We start from the raw sequence: 8,843 nt of genomic DNA, 5'->3' as shown, positions 1-8,843 counted from the left end.
CTATTTACAGAGAAATATTGACCATGTTAATTAAGTCATATGCAGATTCAAATCCCTGACATTTCCTGCTGTCAGCTGCCAGTGCTCCCAACCCTTGTTAAAACATCACAGATGAAGAAATCCCAGCTTTCTACTGGCATTGGAGGAGTGTGTCTTCTGTATTCCCCTTTATCTTCTGCAAAATTTGCAAGGATTCTTGGTTATAGTGTCTAATAGAGTAACTCCCAAGGGTGATTAAATTTGAATTAATTGTCTTTCAGAGGTGCTAAGCATTCATGCAGTTAAGGGTCAAATATTAAACCCTAGATATTCTTCCTTTGACTATTGTGATGCTCATCTCCAGCAAACTGATTTTCCACTCCCGGCAATGGTTTAATATTCAGATGTTGATCATTCTTAGGATCAATTGTGTTCACTGCCTGTCATCATCTTTCTGATCTTTGCAGTTCAAACCTACTCCATTTTTCTTTTTTAAATAAAACCCCACACCCTTTTCCAGGGTTCAGTGAGGTGATAAATGTCTTTCTTTTTTCAAAGTAAATCTGTGTCCACAGTTACGTATTGTTACAGACAGAAGTCCTGATCCTGAAGGACAATGCACTATATCTTAAGGGAAGAAAAAAAAAAATTAATCCCATATGCAAGTTTCAAGTGTGATATTTGTAGAGTTTCTATTCAAACTATTGCTGTGTGTCATTGCTTGCGGCAAATTAGGTTTAGGTTAAGTTTTACTGAAAATAACTGGGCTGTGAACGTTACCCATTATGCAAAGAACTGTAAATGCAGAAAAATGAAACCAAATAATGTAAAATCCAAATATCATTTATGGGGTAACTCTTATGCAGTTGATGACTGAGTTCAGATTGGAGTGTTTCAGGGAGGAACCTCAGGGGAAAGCTTTTCATGCTTTGCTTATGGGGTGAGCCTGCAGAGTGTGAACATCAGCACTTTCCAGGTTCACCTACTGAGAAAATCCTCACACTCCACATACCAAGATAGAAGTTCTCTGTGACCTTTCAACTTGTTATCAAGAACTGAAGAAATATTCTTGTGTTTGAAATTGTTGTAAATAATTGGTTCTACTTTTAATATATATATCTCTTATTCTGTATCACAATATAATTTTGTATACTAAAGAAAAGAAGAAAAGAACCCAAGTTGGCATAGCCCTTGAAAAGCTTCTCATCCTCAATTTTCATACATTACATTTAACAAAATAATCATTATTTATTCTACCATATCTTATTCCTGCAAATTTAATTTTAAAATATATATATATATTTTTTAATCCACTGTTTTAGAGATTGAAAAATGTCAACCCAAGGCATTCTTGATTTCCTACACTTTCCAAGCACTGTACTCATCTCTTGGCTATATAGTATACTTATAAGAAAGGTCAGGATATCATGACTCTGTAAATAAATTGCAGAATGACAGATTTGGGCCTTTCTTTAAATTCAAGAGGTGCTGATCAAGGTTTTGGGTTACAAGTACATTAATAAGCCTGTATTGCTTCTCCTCCAATGTTTATTGTTTTAAAAGTATGCCCCATGAGTAAAGTTTTAGGGGAATTAAAAAGTGCTTGTGCAATGGCAAAAACTGTGCTTTCATTTAACTCAGTGCAAGGATTTCAAAACTTTTAGATCACTTGCTTCTACCCCAGTACATTGAAAGAAAAATGATTGAGAATTATTAGACTTTCAAATCATATTCTGAAGTAGAATAAAGATGATACAATTATAATTTTTTCCCCACCTTTGATGATGAAACATCAGTCATTAAAAACTCAAACAGTTGTTTGTGGGTCCAGTGTTCAAAGTTACGTTTAATGTCTGTGTGTAAAGAATATATTTGTTGTTCCATCTCACAGGATACAGGATTCACTGTCTGAGTAAACACATCTCTATATGCCAACTGCAATCATATTCATGCTAGTCTATAAATGTCTCCTTTTGTAGTCTCCTGCCTGTATCTGTTTCAACAGTATCCACTGGATAAAGATATAATCCATTTCTGCAGGTCAAATAATCCTCAGACGTCAGAATAGTCCAAGGGAACAGTGCACTGCTTATTTGACTGATTGTATCAAATAGAAATCAAACCTGAAGGTTACCCTCTAAAATCAGGTGCACAGAGGCTGGGATTTCTAGGTAGTGTAATTGGTTATTTGCATGTTTCCTTCCTTTTGCCTCCTAGCAAGGTGTTTTGTTTTGGAGATGAAACAAGCAAGGGCTAAACTAATTAACTAACCGTCAGTGATCTACAGTCTCAACACCTCACATTCCTGAAGATTTATCCCATTTTGAATTCATTGCCATTTCCCTCCAGGGAAATAAAGATTGCTGCCTATTAAAGATGGGGACAGAAAAAGGCACCTTCACTGGAGACAGCCTGTACAAGAAAATAATACTGTAATCATTCCCTCCAATCAGCTGAAAAGGATTAAATCTTCTGCTTCTAAAGTAATGTTCCAATTGAGCCTTGGGGAAGAATAATTCATGATTAGGGAGAAGGCTGGTCTAGCAAATGTGAACATTATGTCCATTACTTAAACACACTTCCTGGGCTGACTGCTAATGTACCCAGGGGACCTTGCAGGAGCAGCAACTGATAGGAGCAATGAAATAGGCCGACAAGGACAAGAAGTATTATCATCTGCATTCAACAGCACTACATAGACTTTACCACTGTTAAATCACTGCCTTTGGTAAATAGCCCAGATAACTCATTTTAATAGAAGAATTCTTCTCTTCTTTATGTGTATTAAACAACAGACTCTTATGAGCTGTGGCAGTGTATTGATTCCTGGGAAAGGCAGCGTGAATACCAATTCTGTAATTTATGCTGTTTTGTGGCTCTGGCTGTATTTGTTATGCATAGTGTATTAAACATTCAATAGCTCAATTTAATCTTTGCAGCCAAATTGCACAGCACATCATGCCAGATAGTGGTTGTTTCATATACACAGCCCATCTGCTTCCTGTTCTATAATTCATTCAGCAGGCAAAGTTTCTGGCAGCCTCAGGCTACCATACATATATATACATATATATATATATATAAATGCAGACATACACATACATACAAACCTACCTAAGGGCATCAGAAGTGTTTGACACTCCCTCCTTTTTTGGTGTTACTCTGACTGAACAGATCACTAAAATAATCACAAAAAATGGTGTCTTCCTAATTTTAAAGGAATTGTGGGGGTAGTATTCCTATCTTCATGGGAATGTCAGTATTTTCAGAAGATACTCGTAATTCAAAGCAGGAAAAGCTAAAGCAAAACAAAGCACTCTTTTTAGTCCAGGAAAAACAGCTCTTTCCAAATAGCTCCTGGGGCACACTAGTCCTAGGGATATGGCTGTTCTGTAGCCTTAACCTGTGCTCTTGCTGTACTGTTTCGGATGTCTCATTTGTTTTGTGTATATCCATTGTGTACACATATGCAATGTGCACTTCTCAAAAAATTGCTTTGAAGTTGTCCTAACCGTTGTATCTGGGGCAATAGGCTGCAGCCTGAGCCGGCAAGGCTTTGCTGCTGGGCATGAAATCACAGCTGGTAGCTGTGCAGGACATGTCTCTCAACACATCTTCAGAGGAATTAATACTAGAAGTTTCTCTCTCAGCTTTCAGATGCTGTGTGTCTGGAAACCTTGGTGAGCTGGAGGCTGTTAACATCCACTGGTATTAATGGGTAGGAGGTATTCTGAGGTGGTTTCACTTAACTGAAGTTCATTCCTTCTTTATCTGTGAGGTATTCTGGCATAAGAGATACCTTCCAAATCTGCTTTGTTTTTCTTTGCTTCTTCTTGCAATTACCTCTTCAAATTACTTCCCTCTAGTAGTTTATTTGCAGTTTGTGGCATCTGTTTGGATCTGAGCATGATATTCTAGTATGGAGAAGTAACATGGTCTCCATTGTAGGTGTACTAACTTTGTCAGAAACTGCTGCTAATTGCTGCCACGTTAATTGCCTTGGAGTTTGTGCCTGCACTGTTAAGGGCTGAACAAATCTTTAATATGATGGTCCTTGCTGAAAGGAGCTGGTAGCGAAGATGGGCAATGCTGGTATGGGATGGTACAGTTTCTTGTCTGAGGTCCTGCAGCAAAACTGGGAATTGAACTGGTGTCTCCTGAGTCCTAGTGGGGGAATTTCATAGCAAATTTTCTCTCCCTGCCCTCTTTCCACACACTGGGAAAAAAGCTTATCAGCATACCTTATAACAAATGTCACAGTTTCTATTTCACATTTCTTAACAAGAAGTTCTTGTTCTTGGGATATGGTTCAGAACTGGCATACCTCACCTATGTTATGAGCTTAGATCATCAGATATATACTTAAGTTTGTGTTCAGCTACAAAAGAGTCAGGCAGACTTTATAAATTATTTCATGCTTGTGTCACTTGGAGCACAACTGAGATATGCTCCGCTTCTTTCTTACTTTTCACTTGGCTAAGAGTGCAATTTATGGTAATAAATACTGAAATAATTTTCTTCTGTTAGAACGTGTTCAACTCAAGTAGCAGGATACAAGCGGGTGCAAGACACCCATGCTATTAAAATAAATAGAACCAGGAATCGCATTTTCCCAGTCATTGAGGTTGAGAACTTAAAAAATGACAAACTAAGAGAAAAACTTTGTGACCTAAAAATGATCTGGCTTGCTGAATTCACTTTCTTTCAGTAAAAGCAAATACATTGAAGATGTCCCTCACATGGTGTGGAAAAACTCTTTTGCAATAGGTGTCTGAATTGGTAAGCAGCAATGGAAAATGACCCTACTGTAGTTAGATGGTGAGATAGGTTAAATAGTTAGAAACATAAACTAAGTCCTCTGGCCCCTGCACATGCTGTTGTTACTTCTTCCTTGCATTAGAATCCACACTGATGTGCCAACTGCACATTTGTTCATTTCAAAAACAAAAATGCTAATTTTTTCTTTTCACTCCTAACAATGAGATGTAATATTAATAGCCAATTTCTAACTTCCTTTCAATCATACCTATTCTATAGTAGCATGAATGTTCAAACATAGTGCTGTGAAACATTGAACATTTTCATTGGAAATCTACAGAAGATTCAGTTTTAACTCCGTCAGAGCTGGATACAGATAGCTTCTGTCGATATCATTAACTTCTTTAGCATGTCGTAGTTTATTGTTTGCAGTTGGGCTTGACTGTCATAGACCCAGCTGTACTAAATTAGCTCCTACAACTTTGAAAACAGTATTTGAAAAACAAATTACTGATAATATTAAGATTCTTCTTTTATGGACCTTTCCAGCTAAGCACAGAGATGGGAGTGTGAAGTGATCTGGTAAATTTAAAGAAGTATATATAAAAATAAAATGTAAAAACTGACCTATAACTAATTATGTATTTTTCATGCAATATCTGATAAAAAGAGACTTCATTATTCTTATTATTTTATCACATAAGGTCAAAGAAACTTTGAGAATGGAGATTTTGGTAGTGTTTTTTTGTTTAATTTACTTTATGATAGCAAAAATGTTACTTTAAAACTGGCTTATCTGCACATTTCAGTTGTACACTGAGGTCCGTGGTCTAAATGGTGGGGTAGGACATGATACAAGCAGCATTCACAGGTGCTTTGGAAATACATAGTTTTCAGAGTATCTAAAATGAAGATAAAGTTGCTTGAAACACATTCCTTATCCTGGCTGTGTCAGACTGAGATGCTGCTTGGATTATGTCAGAGGAAATATTATGTAAGATGAGTAAAGGTTTTTATTTAGATAAGTATTTAGTAACCACTTTGCCTGACAGATGTCACCTAGCTAATACTGTTCTCAACTTACATACTGATATCACTGAGGGTTTTCCATAGTATAGGGCCTTTCATTTTTACCTCCTCTAGAAGATGGAGGTCCGAGTTTGCTTCAAAAAAAATTGCTGGTACCATAACTGACTGTCCACATATTCCACAGGCTGTACCAAATCATTATGGGTACATAGAGCTGAGCAGGGTTTGAACCAGTGAACTGAAATGGGAAAGAAGGCATTCTTGCTATCTGGTTACGTTTAGATGAGGCAGGTAGTGCTCACTGGCAGCATCTGAAGCCTATGTGTGTGACAGCACTAGTGCTTTGGGCTGTGAAGCATGCACTGGGCTTGCAGCTGTCCCCAAGGTGTGAAAACTCCAGCTGACTTACTGGAGTATGTACTTGAGTACTGGAGAGCAGCACTTGGTCCTGTGCCTGTGGATGTCAATGTTTTTGTTAACTTCCTTGGACTGCCTCTGTTGCTAGATAGCCTTGTCTAATTGCTGCTTCCTAAATCTCAGACTTTCAGAAATGCAGAGCAAATGCTTTTCCACTCTTGTAGCCAACTCAGTGGTTTAACTGAGCTCAGATAAAGTCCAAATCTTTGGCCATTAGCAGACATGAATGCAGGTCTTAAATTTTTCTTTTGGCAATGTAGATGGTTTCTGCAAAAGGCATCCAACAACGTGACCTGAGCACACAGCTAAGAGTCCTCTTCATAATGAATCAAGCCTTGATTTCAGTAGCTGGTTTTATATATTACGATATCCTGCTGAGTTGGTAGGTTGTGGAAATATGGAGTGCAGCTGTTCAAGAATCATTACAAGGCAAATAATTTTTCCTGCCTATACTGTTAGATAGAAATCCTTTTACTTACTTTGGCCACCTTATGTGTAATTTCTTACACCATTCCTGCTTCAGTCAGGAAGTTGTGACCAAAACCAAGAATCCTACTGATGCAGAACATTGTTTAGCAACCTTTTGAATTTGTTTCAAGTTTATTTTTATTTGGATCTAAGTATCCAAATATAGTTAGATGGTGCCATGCAACATCCTTGTCTTCAATTAAAAAATCATTTCAAAATTATGTAGTAGCGGTTCCTTTCCTCTTTCCTTTTTGTGGCTTTGAATGCAGCCAGAAAACTTGCACCCTTGAATTACCTCCAGGGTCAAATGCATAATGTAACAGCTTACCTCCTGTTTGATTTCCAAACTGTGGCCCTCTGGGGATATATCTTTATTGTTGTGGTGTTGCCTCGTAGCACTACAGGCTAACAGATCAATTCATCGTTCAAAGCATCCTATCACCTGTCGATATGAAGTTCTAGCAATTACTAAAGTGGGATGGCTGCAAAGCATCTAAAAAACATTCCCTATTGATTGGTTCATTGCTCCAGAGTATGATGAACTTGTTTAAGAAAAATTGATCTGGCAAATTGATTTTTTTTTTATCAAGGAATCATATGAATGTAATTTAAGTAACAATATTTTTGCCCTGGAGAATGTATAATATAAACACAGTGTGTATGCACGTAAAGAACAAAAAAAAGAGAAGAAAAAAGATGGAAGGGATTTGTGCAGAAGAACTTGGAGTTTTTCCTCTAGGATTTATGGTTTGTTTTGCAAGTTTGCAAGTTCTTCCAAGCACCCTTTTTTATTGTTGAATGTTTTTTCTTGTTTGTTTGTTTCTTTCTTTAATCAAATATATATTAAAAAGTGAAGTTCCAATATTTAATGAATGAATGCTTTCTCCTGGGATGCCCCAGGTTATCTGGGATATGAGCTGTATCTTTCTTATTTGTCCAAGTTGAGATATGATTTTTCACAACCAGTTTCTTGTAATGCAGATGATGAGGGGAATAATTAATTGTGTAACTTGAAAAGTATCTTATAATTTCAGCTTTGCTGCTACATCTGTACTCTTTCTGCTCTGTTTTTATTCTACTAGGAGCTAAAAGCACCTAGCCCAGCCCATACGGACCATAATCTTTTGTATGTCACTGCTGTGAAGGGTATTATTCACTCTCAGGGCATGCAAATGATCAGACTTAATAGTATACATAGAAATCAATTTCTCCCTGCCTTGCCTCTTCACCGCACCCTCTTTCAGACTTTAAAACTGTGTAAGGGTAAATACAGATCAAACCCAGAAATTCTGTTCCTATTCAGAAAAATTTTAAGAATTTGCCACAGAACTTCTGTAATCTACAAAACCATCCAACCCATCAGGTGCCCAGGGTTGCCTTACCTTCATGCATGAGACCCAGCCCTAGGGCAATGCAGCGTAGAACGACCTTTCAATCTGAAGTCTGCTAAGAATCTGTGGGTCCTTTTTATTCAGTTTTAAGTCCTGTTATGTCCATTTCTGTCTTCAGTCCATGGTCATTTAGTCTTTTTTCACTTTTGATGTTTGTGTAGATTCTGCTAAGATGTGCCGAGGAATCACTACATGCCTGTAGAAGTCTTCAGTGTTACTGTGTAAATCTATTTTTGGTTCAAAAATATTGCATTCAATACATTGAATATACATGAATGTATTGAATTTGAGTGAAAAAAGACAGTAGTACCAGAGCACATGCACAACTTCAAGTTGTCAGTTTTGTTATTGAAACAGAGGCCTCATGTTTTGAGTGTTTCCCAGATAGAATGTGGGCTCTTTTCAATGCCAGGCTCTGCTTTCAGCAAAATTGTTAATTATAGATCATAATAAGCCGTTAGGAGCAAAACACACACATAATTTGAAAGTGAAATGAGGCACAGTACATAGATAAAGCAATTGTTTATTTAAGAGGTGATTAGCAGCAGCAAAACAAGCAAACTGATACTTGAACCTGAAAGAAATTATACCCTTTTGAAATCGTTAAACTATTTGCTTATTTGTGCATTGCAACCTAATGCAAAGGTAAATGTATAATGATGTGAGTTTTCTCTCCTATGTGCTGAGTAGCTCAGTGGATATACCTCGTGTTTGAACTACTGTCGTATGAAAAGAAAAGCCTGTCAAAAGGAGAAAAAAGTCAAGTGCCTCAGTTTCACAGAGGAAAGCAATGGAGGTTTA

The sequence above is a fragment of the Haliaeetus albicilla genome, chromosome Z (assembly GCF_947461875.1).
Source record: "Haliaeetus albicilla chromosome Z, bHalAlb1.1, whole genome shotgun sequence".
Classification (NCBI taxonomy): Eukaryota; Metazoa; Chordata; class Aves; order Accipitriformes; family Accipitridae; genus Haliaeetus; species Haliaeetus albicilla.
This window is presented reverse-complemented; position numbering follows the sequence as displayed.